At 38.7% G+C, this 15,006-nt stretch overlaps 1 pseudogene; it reads left to right on the top strand.

Moving 5' to 3' along the window:
* The first annotated feature begins 1,553 nt into the window (after nt 1–1,553).
* Nucleotides 1,554–2,155, top strand: LOC105475990 (phosphoglycerate mutase 1 pseudogene; annotated as a pseudogene).
* Nucleotides 2,156–15,006: the final 12,851 nt, after the last annotated feature.

Here is a 15,006-nt window from a genome sequence, read left to right as displayed (position 1 = left end):
TGGCCCTGTTTGAAGCAAGTGATGGACTGGCAAACTAGTCAGAGATTTGACTGGAAGTTCTAGAAGGTGAGCAAGTCATAGAGGGTCTGAGTAATCAAAATTAACATTACCAATGAACAATATGAAAATGAAACTGAGAAAACACTTCCTTACTGTATCAGGGTTCTCCGGAGGGACAGAACTAATAGGATAAATGTGTATATGAAGGGGCATTTATTAAGGAATATTGACTCATATGATCACAAGATAAGGTCCCACGATAGGCCAACTACAAGTGTAGGAGCAAGGAAGTCAGTGGTGGATCAGTCTGAGTCCCAAAACCTCAAACGTAGGGAAGCTGACAGTGAAGCCTTTAGTCTGTGGCCAAAGACCTCACAGCCCCTGGCAAACCACTGGTGTAAGACCAAGAGTCCAAAAGCTGAAGAACTTGGAGTCCAATGTTTGAGGGCAGGAAGCATGCAGCACCAGGGAAAGATCAAGGCTGGAAGACTCAGCAAGTCAAGTCCTTCCACGTTCTTCTGCCTGCTTTTATTCTAGTCCTGCAGGCAGCTGATTAGATGATGCCCACCCAGACTGACAGTGGGTCTGCACCTCCCAGTCCACTGACTCAAATGTTAATCTCCTTTGGCAACACCCTCACAGACACACTCAGGAACAATACTTGGCATCCTTCAATCCAATCAAGTTGACCCTCAATATTAACCATCACACATATATAATATCACCAAAAAAGAAAAAGACAGGAATAAACTTAACAAAAAAATTGAAGATTTGTAAACAGAACTAGAAAACATTGTTGAGATAAATTTAGAATGGTTAAAATAGAAATTCAATGTTCATAAATCAGAAGACTCAATATTGTTAAAATTTTAATTCTCCCCAAATGAATCCATAGACCATAGCCCCTATCAAAATCCCAGTTTTTTGTGTAGAAATTGGTAAGTTGATTTTAAAATTGATATGGGAATGCAAAGGATCTATAATAGCTAGAACAATTTTGAAAAAGAAGAATAAAGTTGGAGGATTTGCATGACCTGATTTTAAACCCTACTATAAAGCTATAATAATTAAGATAGTGTGGTATTGGTGTCATTACAGGCAGTTGGAGAAGATCAGCGAAACAAAATTGATATTCTAGAAATTTTCCCTTATATTTACGCTCAACTGATTTTCCACAAAGATGCTAAGTCACTTCAAGGGGGAAAGGATAGTGTTTTTTCAAAAACTATTTTTTTTTAGTCTATCTCACACCATACACAGAAATTAAATGATGATGGATCATAGGAGTAATGGGGCAAAAGGGCACATGCAGCATTGGGGAAGGAAATGGAAGGAATGGGCTGAGACCCTAGAATCTCAGTGGGTCCCTAGTTGGTCCAGTACCCCCAGCCAGCTGCCATGGACACCTGCAAGCTGGTACTGATCCAGCATTGCGAGAGCACCAGGAGCCTGGAGAACCACTTCAGCAGTGATAGGACAATAACCTGAGCCCAGCAGGGCGTGAAGCAAAGGGCATCATGCAGGCTCTGTGAGATGCTGCCTGTGAGCTTGACATGTGCTTCTCCTCAGTGCAGAAGAGAGAGCAATCCTGACCCACTAGATAGTGCTGGATGCCATTGACCAGAAGTGGCTTCCTGTGTTGAAAACTTGATGTCTCAATGAATGACACTATGGGGATCTCACTGGCCTCAATAAAGCAGAAACTACTGCCAAGCATGGTGAGGCCCAGGTGAAAACCTGGAGGCCTCCTATGCCATCCCAACACCTCCACCAAAGCTACCCCTTCTTCTACAGCAACCTCAGTAAAGATCACAAGGATGGAGACCTCATGAGGATCAACTACTCTACTGCGAGAGTCTGAAAGGCAAGAGTGTCTTTCGGACAGCGCCCTTTCGAAATTAAGTAATAGCTCCCCAGATGAAGGAGGGGAAACAGGTATGGACTGCAGCCCATAGCATCAGCCTTCTGGGCATTAAGTACCTGGAAGGTCCTCTGGAGAAGCTATCGTGGAGCTGAACCTGCCAACTGGTATTCTTATTGTCTATGAGTTAGATAAGAACTTGAAATCCATCAAGCTTATGCAGTTCCTGGGGGATGAAGAGACCATGCATAAAGCTTGGACTCTGTGACTACCTACGGCAAGGCCAAGAAGTGAAGACCAGTAGGCAGACCACTATCCCAAGGAACATCTTCCCTGTCCATTCTATTCCTCTGCACCTCTCCCCTGCACATGTCACGCTAACCACATCTGCAGCTACAACAAAAGAAGCCTAAAGATATGGTCAGTGTGACATGTGAAGGGGAGAGTGCAGAGGAATGGGACAGGCAGGGCACCAGTGACTGTCATTTTCATTTGAGTAATTTTTATCTCCTGCACCCACTCCACACAATCTAGTCAGAATGGCACCTCTGGGGCATAGGTCCTCAGTCCAAGCCATGGAAAAGCTCTTCTTATCCAAAAGGAGTTTAAGAAGTAGTATCTTGGGTTTTTGCAGGTGGTTTGTTTACTATTAGTTGGTGCAAAAGTAATCACAATTTTTGCCATTACTTTTAATTACTTTTGCATCAACCTAATGAGAATCTGCTTGACTAGAGTAGGGAAAAAGCATGCCAAGGCATGACCAATAAGAAGACGCAAGAGAGCCTCTGTATTCCCAGGAGCCACCCTTTACTTTTGTGTAGTCGGGTGACTGCCCAGGGAGCTTACTTGCCCCAGTGGAAGCTGAACGTGAAACCTGCATTGTTATTTTTTCAAAAACAACAGGTATTTCCTCCCTGATCCCAGAGGAGAAGGCTCCAGAAGGCCAATATCAATCGTGAATTAAGTTTATGTGTTACATTTACTTTTACAAAATATATCTAACTTTTAAGACCGGCTCCAGAAGGTCAATATCAATCCTGAATTAAGCTTATGTGTTATATTTACTTTTACAAAATATATCTAACTTTTAAGACCTTCAGCCAAATTAACTTTAAAGGAGTTTAACTGAGCAATGAATGGTTTCCGAATTGGGCAGCCCGCAGAATCACAGCAGATTCAGAGAGACTGCAGGGTGCCTGGCGATCAGAACAAATGTACAGACAGAAAAAAGTGAAGTGATGTACAGAAATCAGACATGAGGTACAGAAATATTTTGACTGGTTACAACCCGGTGTTTGAACACTCAGCAGTGTATGACTGGTTGAAGTACGGCTGTTGGGATTGGCCAAGACTCAGCAATTATTACAGGTGCATACTCCTAAGTTAGGTTTTCAATCTTGTCTACCTGTTAAGTTAGGTTGCAGTTCATCCACAAGGACTCAAATATAGATATACAGAGTCCTTCTCAGGCCATATTTAGTTTGCTTTAACATAAGTAATACAAAACAAAAACTCTTCTGGAGTTTCTAGTGGCAGTTGAAATAGTTTCATATGTGGACATCAGAAAATAAGCCATTCCTCATACCAATATGGCATAAGCTCCTTGACATCTAAGGGGTGGGAGTTCATCCTGATGTGCACTTTAGAGCCCCTCCCGTGCCTTGTTTTGTGGCAGGGAAATGCTTCTTGACCATGTCTAAGTGTGTCTTTCACTATGTACGACTTCTGAATCATATTCCAATTGCTTGGCCCTTCCACAGACCCAGTACTCATTCTGGTCATAGCTAAACTAAATCTTTTTTTTTCAGGTCAGTATAAGAAAGGAGGGATGTGTAATAACAAACGGATCATAAACTGAAATATAACTCATAAAACTTTTAAAAGAAAAAAATGAGAAAATTTTTGTGACCTTGGGTTAGGCAAAGCAGCAATTTCAGGCAAAGTATTCTTAGATATGACAACAAATGCACAAACCATAAAAATAAAAAATAAAAAAACCCTGGTAAATTAGACTTCATTGAAATTAAAAACTTCTCTGCTTCCAAAGACAACATTATGAAATTGAAAAGATTTGAATACTGGAGGTTAGCAAAAAAAGAAGAAGAAATCCAAAAGATAAGTCACATACTGGGAAATATTTGAAAACCATATACCTGATAAAACTTGTACTCAGAATATATAAAGAAATCATATGACTCAGTGACAAAAAGATATACAACCCAATTTTTAAAATAAGCAAGAGATTAGTAGATATTTCACCAAAGAAGATATATCAATGGCTAATAAACATATGAAACATGTTCCACATCATTAGTTATTAGGGAAATGCAAGTTAAAACCACAATGACATATGAAAACATATACTACAATGACTATAATTACAATATATACAATACCAATTATTGAAGAGGGTGTGAAAAATCTATGCAGATGAGAAAGTAAACTAGTACAGCCTCTTTGCAAACCAGTTTGACACGTTCTTAAAATGTTAACCATAAACTTACCACATAAGTCAACAAATCCCTTCCTAGAAATCTACCCAAGAGAAATGAAAACACATGTCCACAAAAACACTTCCAATATTCATAGGAGTTTTGTAGCCAAAAACTGGATATAATTCAAACGTCTGTCAAATGGTAAACAGATAAACAAAATGCGGTATATCCACAAAATGGAACACTATTCAACAACAAAATGGAATGCAGTTCAGACATATGCAACAGCACGCACGGATGAACTTTATTCAAAAACATTAGCCTAAGTGAAAGAAGGTAGATATAAATCCTACATATTACACTATTTTCACAGCCAGTTAGATAGGCATGAGTGGGGCAGGAGAGAGCTCTCCCCACACCCAGTAGGAATATCAGGTGATAGTTTGATAATTATACTATCTCTCTAAAGCCAGGGGAGAACAATCTCCTGATGATCTACAGCTATTAACACTAAAGATAGTGTCAGGGAGAAGAAACTTCCTGGGCATGTGGGTTAAGAGACAAAATGGGGAAATATGACCCTCCAGGTGCATTCTACGAGAAAAAGGAACAAAGCCTCAGATGGGCATGAGTACAACTTCCTAAACACATCGTGCCTCATCAGTTCCCAACGGTAAGAGGGAACTGTGCATGCATATCCTAAGAGATGAGCCTATGAAGCTCTAGGATCTAGGTTACATGCTCCTTTTAACCTTCCTGTTCCTGCTTGGGTCTCTTCCAAGAAATCTTTCTTTCTTTCCATTCTAAAGCCTTTTTAAATAAACTTCCACTCCTGCTCTGAAACTTGCCTTAGTGTCTTCTTCTTCTTTATGCCTCTCAGTCAAATTCTTTCTTCTGAGGAGGCAAGGGCTGAAGTTGCTGCGCAGGTGTACAGATATGCTGCCAGTAACTTGGGGTAACTCGGGTCTTTTCTACCGGTAACATTATTTCATTCATATGAAATATCCAGAAAAGGCAAATTTATAGAAACAGAAAACAGATTAGTGTTTGCCTTGGGCTGGGATGGGAGCTGAGATTGAGTGCAAACACGCTTTTGAGAATTTTTGGAGAGTGATGGAAATGTTTTAATACTGGATTGTAGCTGTGATTGCATAACACTATAAATTTGCTAAAAATTATTCGATTGTAAATTTACAGAGGATAAATTGTATGTATGTAAGTTATATCTCAGTAAGGACGTTGAAAAGAAAGAATAAGCTGTTCTATGACAAATTAACAAAGTGAGAAAAATATCCTGAACTTTTAAATAAAATCCCCCTGCATGCACTTATCACCCCTGACCCCCCCACTCATATACTTCCAGGTTATATGGTGGTTCTTCCTCCATTAAATTATGAGCCAGCCATTTCCTCAGGGTAGGTTTATTCTGAGGATGGGTTGATTTAAGAAATAAGTTTTTGTTCTTTAAGTTTCAAAATACACTCCTAAAACACCTGAAAGGGATAATAGTTTTGAGAATATTATTCCAAAAGGGTCTTAGGCTATTCATATCCCACTCCACCCTCTACCCGTAGGCTGAACCATGGGGTTGGGTAGCTGGTAATATAAAGAAACCAGAGATAGTGTTGACAAATTTAAATACTTAGGAATACTTGGCTTCTGTATTTGGAGAGAGCCCAGAATGTGGGCAAAATCCCAGAATTTCTCATATCCAAAAAGGTGAACAGAGCAGAACCATCTGGAGAGAGGATCTAGGCAGGCCTTGGAGAGCTCTACCAAGATTCTTGCAGCTCTAGAGTAGCAAGGCAGCAGCCACTTTTGACTTGTGCACCTGAAAAGAGATGAGGAAGCACCTGAGAGTGATTCTCACCTCCTCAGAGATCTCAGAATTCAAAGGAGGGGCAGTTCCCCCAAACATCCTAAGCTACCAAGAACACAGGTGTGATTCTGGAAATGGGCAAAGGCAGATGTGTGATTCCCTTAATTGACTTAGATTACATGTCTTCCTTCTGGCAGAATGGGGGCATGAAATAAAAAAACAAGTTTGCTTACAGAAGAACCAGAAACAAGAAAATTAAATTTCATCCACACTTAATGTATAGGCTGAGACTCACACCTGCAGTATAGCACTATAATGCAGCATTTTGCAACTTTTTTTTTTGCATTATTACCTAAGGAGCCTTTTTAGACATATTTTTCTAATTGTTCTCCTCATAAAATTTTAATATCATAGTTATACTGTATGTGTGTATGTATATGTGTGTGTGTATATATATACACACTTATGTATATATATGTGTGTGTGTATATATATACATATATATACACTTTTTTTTTGAGACAGAGTTTCACTCTTGTTGCCCAAGCTGGAGTGCACTGGCATGATCTCAGCTCACTGCAACCTCTGCCTCCTGGGTTCAAGTGATTCTCCTGTCTCAGCCTCCTGAGTAGCTGGGATTACAGACGCCTGCCACTACGCCTGGGTAATTTTTGGTATTTTTAGTAGAGATGGGGTTTCACCATGTTGACCAGGCTGATCTCAAACTCCTGACCTCAGGTGATCTGCCTGCCTCAGCCTCCCAAAGTGCTGGGATTACAGGCATGAGCCACCGCACCCGGCCTACTGTATATATTTTTATATGCTGTATTTATATCTGTGTCTAGTATGTATGAAACATAAGGGATTTTTTTTTGCCTCCTCTAAGACCCAATTTTATACATTCTCAACAAGGGTGATATTGCTCTGGAGTGAAATAAAAGTCCACTTAAGGGGAACACAAAAGAAGTAAGCTAAATAATTGATTATATTAATTTATGGCTAGAACTTGACCAAATGTTTTCTTATGCAACATCTCATTTGGGCACTGCTAAGAACTTGTGAAGTATTCTTACCATTCTTATTTTCACAGATAATTAAATGACTGCTCTGCTAGTAATAGTTGAGCTGGAACTGGGATCTAGATGTTCCAACTCGAATTCTATGTTTTTCTACTTTACACTCTGCACCAGAAAACATTTTCTTTTGGGAAACGGTAGCAACCCTGTCCTTTAAATCATGGAACTCTAGTAAGATAAAACAATAGAAAATATAAAGAACACCTTCCCATACAGAAAGAAACTGACCAATTTGATTATTTATTCATCTGTAATTATTGGCATTTTACTGGAATAGCTGAAAAGCTATGCAAAATTCAATATAAAATATGTAATGTGCAAAGCTCTAGGAATTGGGATGGCTTTGTTTTCCCTATTACTGACATTTTCATATATCTAGATAAGTGTATAGGCATTTAAAATGGTGAGAGGATGGCAACTGGCATAAAATACATACAAAAGACTAATTTGAAAATTACTGCTTAAAGAATATTGAAAATACACAAACACAGATAGAAAGATTAGCATATATTCAATAGCAGATAAAGACTTTTTATTGTCGTTAATGAGCAATACTCTAGTCCAAAGAACTCATTCCAAAAGTAAATCCATAGTTTATTTACAGTTACTAAGTTTTACACAGTAAAATCTGTAAGCTATAACTATATTTACAGCTCACATTCAGATTCTAGGTATGTATACCAAATGTTTTGTCATGGATATGGTTTAGACGTTTCATGCCAAATTCTCATGTCTATATTTATAAAGGAATCACTGCTGCACTGTTTCTCTAATCCTGAGAATTACAAAAGGATGTTACTCCCTGAACTTTAATACATGATGTAAATTTCAGACTGGTGGTTTTGAGGAGCTTTTCCTGGCATTACCATTTGAGGAGCAACTCTTTCAACTGTCCGTATTTCCACTGAACACATTAGCCTCATCTTCTGGCATTAAAATAAGTAAGTTAAATAATTTAAAACCCTCTGGAAGAGGATTTTATATGCTGCCCATTTTAGAAAACAGTATTAAGGAGCAAACAGTAGATAATTTGGAAAAAAAAAAAAAAAGTCTACGTAAAACTGATCCAGAGGTTTGTACTACAAAGTAGGAAAGGACATGCCAACGATTCAAACTCTAGCACTCCGCAACCTGTAGATATGGATTGGGGTGAATCTAGTCCAAGTAATCACGGACTGTAGATTACACGTCCCCTGAAAAATGAGAGAATCAGTGAGGCAAAGAGTTGGTGAAAGAACATCCCAGGAGAATGTCAGCAAGGGCCCCCATGGAAGGGATGGTTTTGGCATATTTGGAGAACTGAAAGAACTCTAATATGGTGTTACTTCTCTGGAGTTTGCAAGAATATTTATCATGGAAATCATTTGACATATTTCAGCATGTTTTAATTATTACGCTGTTCCTGTTTCTATTTGGCATAATAAATGTCATAAAAGAAGGGTATAATCAATAGATACATGACAGGGATTAGAATAATTCAAGTAATAACAAGAAGAAAAGCATACGGGTTGTGCTATACCAATTTTAAGAGTATTTGAATTGTTATGTACACAAAGCTGACATAGCAAAACACCTCTAAATTCTAACTCCTTTCATACGGAAAAGGGCATAATCCATCATGACCCTTCAAATTCAGGAAATTCTGATATAACTGTGGTTTTAATAGAAGCATTTAGAAGTCACTTGGTTTTTAAAATAATATTTTTCTTTAATATCCTGAAGAAAATATTTAGATTAGATGGCTGTGACTAAACTCTTTCTGAAAATATATAGTGAAACACGCTGAATTTAAGGTAATGGTGTTGAAATATAGCAGTAAGTCAATCTGTGGACAATCTAATATTATTATATGTCACACTTTTCTTGGATGAAGAAATCTATCTTTCTGTCCACATCTATATCTATATCTATATATATATATACACAAACACTGATATTTTTGAGTGAATTGAGAAATCACCTTAAGGCAAATGGCAAACAATTCATTCAAGTAAGTATTTTTTGAAAAATATACAATTGTTTACTAAATACAGCTGAACAACACCTGGATCAAATATAGGAAATCAATTTGATGATTTAATGTGGTCTTCACATACTCTTTTTTATTTTTCCCAAGACACTATGTAAATTAAGTAAAAGAGCTGCATGGAGGAAGGCATGGTGGCTCAGGCCTGTAATCCCAGCACTTTGGGAGGCCGAGGTGGGCGAATCACGAGGTCAGGAGACCGAGACCATCCTGGCTAACACGTTAAAACCCTGTCTCTACTAAAAATACAAAAAATTAGCCAGGCTTGATGGGCACCAATAGTCCCAGCTATTTGGGAGGCTGAGGCAGGGGAGGCTGAGGCAGGAGAATGGCGTGAACCCGGGAGGCGCAGCTTGAAGTGAGCCGAGATTGCATCACTGCACTCCAGCCTGGGCGACAGAGCGAGAAGCCGTCCCCCCACCCAAAAAAAAAAAAAAAAGAAAAAAGAAAAAAAAAAAAAAAACGTCTTCATGGACTTGTATAGTAAGAAACGGAGGTCAAAAGTTAATGAACAGGGCCAGGTCCAGTCCAGTGGCTCACGCCTGTAATTCCAGCACTCTGGGAGGCCGAGGTGGGTGGATCATCTGAGGTCAGGAGTGGTGAAATCCCGTGTCTACTAAAAATACAAAAATGAGCAGGGCATGGTAGTGCGTGCCTGTCGTCCCAGCTAGTTGGAGGGGCTGAGTCAGAATTGCTTGAAACTGGGAGGCAGAGGTTGCAGTGCGCCAAGATTGCCCTGCACTCCAGCTTGGGTGACAGAGCAAGACTCAGTCTCAAAAAAAAAAAGAAAAGAAAACGAAAAGTCTGGGTACAGTGGCTCATGTCTGTAATCCCAGCACTTTGGGAGGCCAAGACAGACAGATCACCTGAAGTCAGGAGTTCGAGACTGGCCTGGCCGACATGGTAAAACACCGTCTCTACTAAAAACACAAAATTACCCGGGCATGCTGGCATGCGCCTGTAATCTCAGCTACGTGGGAGGCTGAGGCAGGAGAATTGTTTGCACCCGGGAGGTGGAGGTTGCAATAAGCCGAGATCGTGCCATTGCACTCCAGCCTGGGCAACAGAAGAGCGAAACTCTGTCTCAAAAAAAAAAAAAAAAAAAGAAAAAAATAAATAAACGTTAATGAATAGGCTGGGCGCAGTGGTTCATGCCTGTAATATTAACACTTTGGGAGGCTGAGGTGGGTGAATCACTTGAGGTTAGGAGTTTGAGACCAGCCTGGCCAACATGGTGAAACCCCCATCTCTACTAAAAATACAAAAAGTTCGCTGGGCATGGTGGTGCACGCCTGTAGTCCCAGCTACTCCAGAAGCAGAGGCAGAAGAATGGCTGGAACCTCAGTAAGCTGAGATAGGGCCACTTCACTGCAGACTGGACAACAGAACAAGATTCTGTCTAAAAAAAGTTAATAGCCGGGCGCGGTGGCTCAAGCCTGTAATCCCAGCACTTTGGGAGGCCAAGACGGGCGAATCACGAGGTCAGGAGATCGAGACCATCCTGGCTAACATGGTGAAACCCCGTCTCTACTAAAAAATACAAAAAACTAGCCGGGCGAGGTGGCGGGCGCCTGTAGTCCCAGCTACTCGGGAGGCTGAGGCAGGAGAATGGCGTGAACCCGGGAGGCGGAACTTGCAGTGAGCTGAGATCCAGCCACTGCACTCCAGCCTGGGCGACAGAGCGAGACTCTGTCTCAAAAAAAAAAATAAATAAATAAAAATAAAAAAAGTTAATGAACAAATTATAAGAATCACAGAAAAATTATTGAAAATTAGATAAAATGTCTCCCAATGTTAAAGACTAAGTCATATCAATAACAAAAATAACAAAATAATAAATATAAAGGAATGATTAAAAATACAAATGAAAATACCATATTCCAGTAACAATGCCATCAGTGACTAGGTGGTAAGCTCTGTTAAGGCCGAGGTCTACAAAATTTGTCTGTAAAGGTCATGACAGTAAATATTTCAGACTTTATGAGCCACAAACAGTCTCTGCCACATATCCTTTGCCTTTTGTATTACAGCTTTTAAAAAAATATAAAAACCATCCCTCAAGGCAAGTACCAGGTTCTCTTTTCATATCCCAAGTAGTTAGTGGCTTACTGAATATAGACAGGTGGACTGAGAGATGGGCTTCATTTTTCAGTTATCTGAGTTATGAAACTGTTCAAGAGTAGCTCCACAAAAGATGAAAAGAGGAATACAATTTCCAAAATTGTCTTTCAAAAATGCACAATTGCATGGGTTGTTTCCTCAGTTCTACATTTTGGTCAGAGAAGTACTTCATCAAATGAAAATCTTTACTTTATTAATCTGACCACTATCCAGTGTCAATATGCTTTGAAAAAGGTCTCAAAAAATCTCAAAACTAAAGCTGCCTTTGACAACTGCATGTAACTGGTTGGTAATTGTGGCTTCTATTTGAGCCATACGGTGACTACATCTATATAATTCTCTCTAATCCCCCTGTACAGAACACCAATAAATGAGGTGGCTTCAACTACCTGGTTTGAAGACAACTCACCAAGTATAAGAACTGGGAAAAATATTCAAGCCTGAAAAGCTGGTTCCTTTCCCCAGCCATAAAGTGAGGTGAATAGAGAGTGAAGGTGAATTGATAGAGCAGTTTATATCATCCTACCTGTTCCCTCGGTAATCACTGGGGGAAAGAGATGACACCATAAAAATAGTCCTCCCAGCAAATTGAGGGAAGGGCTCAGAATCTAGAGAACTGTAAACCACTGTTTAACTGGAGTTACTTGACAGCAGAATCTTCAGATTCATCGGGGGTAGATTGTAAGTGATATGGGCAAAGTTATGTCTAGACTGAAAAGAGTTAGAACCATCCATAGTATTCTTTGAAATTAAATTTGGTACAGAAGATAATTCTAAATTTTCTATGGACTTATAGGAAGATACAAACGTAGCTGGGTATGTCAATCAATCCATCAGTCCCCAAGAGAAACTTGTCATGAGTTATCTGGAAGCCTCTCTGGGGTGAAGTTCGAAGGATCACTCATGCCATGAAATCTCATGGAGACCTACCTGGGCCCTCCAACCACCCCATGTGACATACTACAGTTCCAGCCCTTCAGTCACTGCTGCTGTGAGGGCATTAACAACTGGTCACTAAACCCTTTGAGATCAGTAGCAGATAGAACCAGCCTAAAAGTCCTCCTGAAATGTTGGATTACCTCCCAGTGCTAAGTGGGCGAGTACATAGATCACACTCTTCCTCCTTCCACCATCACAAGAAATGAGAACCAGGAAAAAGAAGTGGGAAAACCCTTGAAAGAAAAAGAAGCTTGAAATGCAAAGTTTTCAACTGAAGGACAATAACTATATTTGTTTGAAGAAACTTTAGTGTAAGTCTCACCTGGTCTAGAATAAGTTGTCTGAGCTATCTAAGACAGGAAGTTTCTCTTTTAAGAAAGTTTAGTTATAAGATTAGAGTTGTATTTTAGCTTCACCAATTTTTATGAATAATTAGAGCCATGAAGCATCCTATCTGATACACAGAAAAATAAAATAATATTTTCCTCAAGTTGCACAAAGTTAGAATACAGAAAGCTTCAGAAATCCACAGGAAATTACAGATATTTAGAAATACAGGGACCTGAAGGTAGTTAAGAAATATGAAGAAGAAATGGGAAAATAATTATCTATTTAAAAATTGCAGTGAAAAAAAAATCTCAAGTTTGAGGTTGCCTCCAAATCTCTTATAAATTCTAGTTTGTTCTGAAAGAATAAACAAATAGGTTTCCAGGGAGACAAAATCAACTTTCCCCTCAGACAAAATCTGCAGAAACTGTAAGTTGTTAAGTACTGAGATGTAGGAAAGCTGTGGAAATACTTCAAATTGCCAGATGAAGGATTAATACATTAAGTTGAAAAAACAGATGGCAAATATTGGCTGTACTTACCAGAAAGATCTGTGAAGTCAACCATATATTTCAACTGTTGTAATATCTTTCAACAGATTGATGAGGATGGTCTAAAGCAAATGCAAAATTATAATAAAAATAGGCTATTAAGACTATACCTAGAAACTAATGGAGTGCTTCTAGAAGAGTCAATCAAGATTATGATGGCATAATAAATATGTGTAACAGTTGAAAGAACTGAGGGCGTTTAGTGTAGAAAAATTAAGATTTAGTAGTGCACATGACATCTGACATCTATCTTCTAGTAAGTAAAGGGCTGTTACATAAACACATGGAAGAGAAATCCTGTGTAAACTCCTAGGCATTTGAGAACAGAATTCATTAAAGTCAGTGATAGGTATGAGTGACATATTTTATCTAAAATGATAAAGGAAAATCTAACAATGACTGTTCAATAAAGTTGTCTTGTGTGGTTAGGCGTTCCCCATCACTGCAAGTACTTACAAAGAAACGAGACCTAAATATAAAAACAGAGAATTCACACATTGGTGTAAAGGGTAAGGTTGGATGACTCTACACTTCCTTGAACTCTAAGAATCCTTAATTTTATTATACTTTATTTATACTTTATTTATACTTTAGGGTCTTCTATAGATAAATTTAGAATTTTTGAAAACAATTTCTCAAGCCATTTTCCTTTTGTTTAAAATTTTAGAGCTTTGTTTTCAGCTTTCTGAATTCATGACTAAATTTACTCTGGCAATAGAGTTACTAGTTGCTTGATCAAAAGCACAAAATTATATGAAAACCAATGATCTGTTTCATTAAGGAAGGAGTCTCAAACTCAAATTCCTACAGGTGTCAAGTAGGTACTATAAACTATTGCATTGGGCAGGTGATTCTTCTTCTTTTGAAACATTTCAGTATCTTGAATAATCATTAGTGTTTCCAGTTTTGCAAAAGACACGACATCTTACCTAAATTAATGTTAAACCCCAGCATAATCATTCACTGCGTATGTTTGTGCTGAAAGAGTGCCTTTCTTCCATACGGAAACCAGGGACGCAGGCTGCTTTCGTCCTGTGGTCCTGAGAATCTAGGATATTCCAATCCCAATCTCAAAGCAAGAAAAGAGGGTGGAGACATTTTTTTTTTTTTCTCTCTCTCTCTTTCTCTCAGAAACCTTGTCAAGATTGAAATCCATTACTTCTGCTTACATTCCATTAGTGCAAATTTGTTACATGGCTTGTATAAAAAGAGGGCTGTGAAATGTAGTACATGGTTAAGAAGCCACTTTCCAATGGCAGCTCCAAATAATTATTAGACGGCTTGCCATTTCTGCCACATGTTGAAATAAGTATTCTTTTCTCCATTATGAGTAAATCAACCATGCAAGGGTGATGATAAACAGCTACAGAGAACAAGCCTCACTGCAGTGTCTTGGACCATGGAACACAGGAGAACATACACAGCTACCAACCCTCCCCTAAGAGGAGATGGCTGCTGCAGGGTTCTAGGTAACTGACTGATGTGCCTGGCACATAGGAGGTACTCAGGAAATATTTTTTGGCTTAATTGAAGAGTCTTAGATTATCAGACCTTCTAAATTTTTTTCAAGAAGGGTAAGACATTTACATTTTTATGTAAAACCTGCTGGATTATAAATTTGGAACAAAAAAAAAAACACCTTTGCAGAACAACAAGACATTTCTATGCCAAATATGCATCATAGGCAACTAATTTTCAAGTTTTGTATAACAGTTGCCAAGGAGCTTTCCAAAAATGCTCCCAATATTTTCAAGCTAATTACTTTATTCAACGGATAAATAATAAATTATAAAGAGTAGTAATAATATTGGTTCATTTAAAACATTTTTTCCTAAGAATGTACAATCATAA

Source organism: Macaca nemestrina, chromosome 8 (genome assembly GCF_043159975.1).
Source record: "Macaca nemestrina isolate mMacNem1 chromosome 8, mMacNem.hap1, whole genome shotgun sequence".
NCBI lineage: Eukaryota > Metazoa > Chordata > Mammalia > Primates > Cercopithecidae > Macaca > Macaca nemestrina.
Note: the sequence above shows the minus strand (reverse complement) of the source record. Positions and strands in the feature narration are given on the sequence as shown.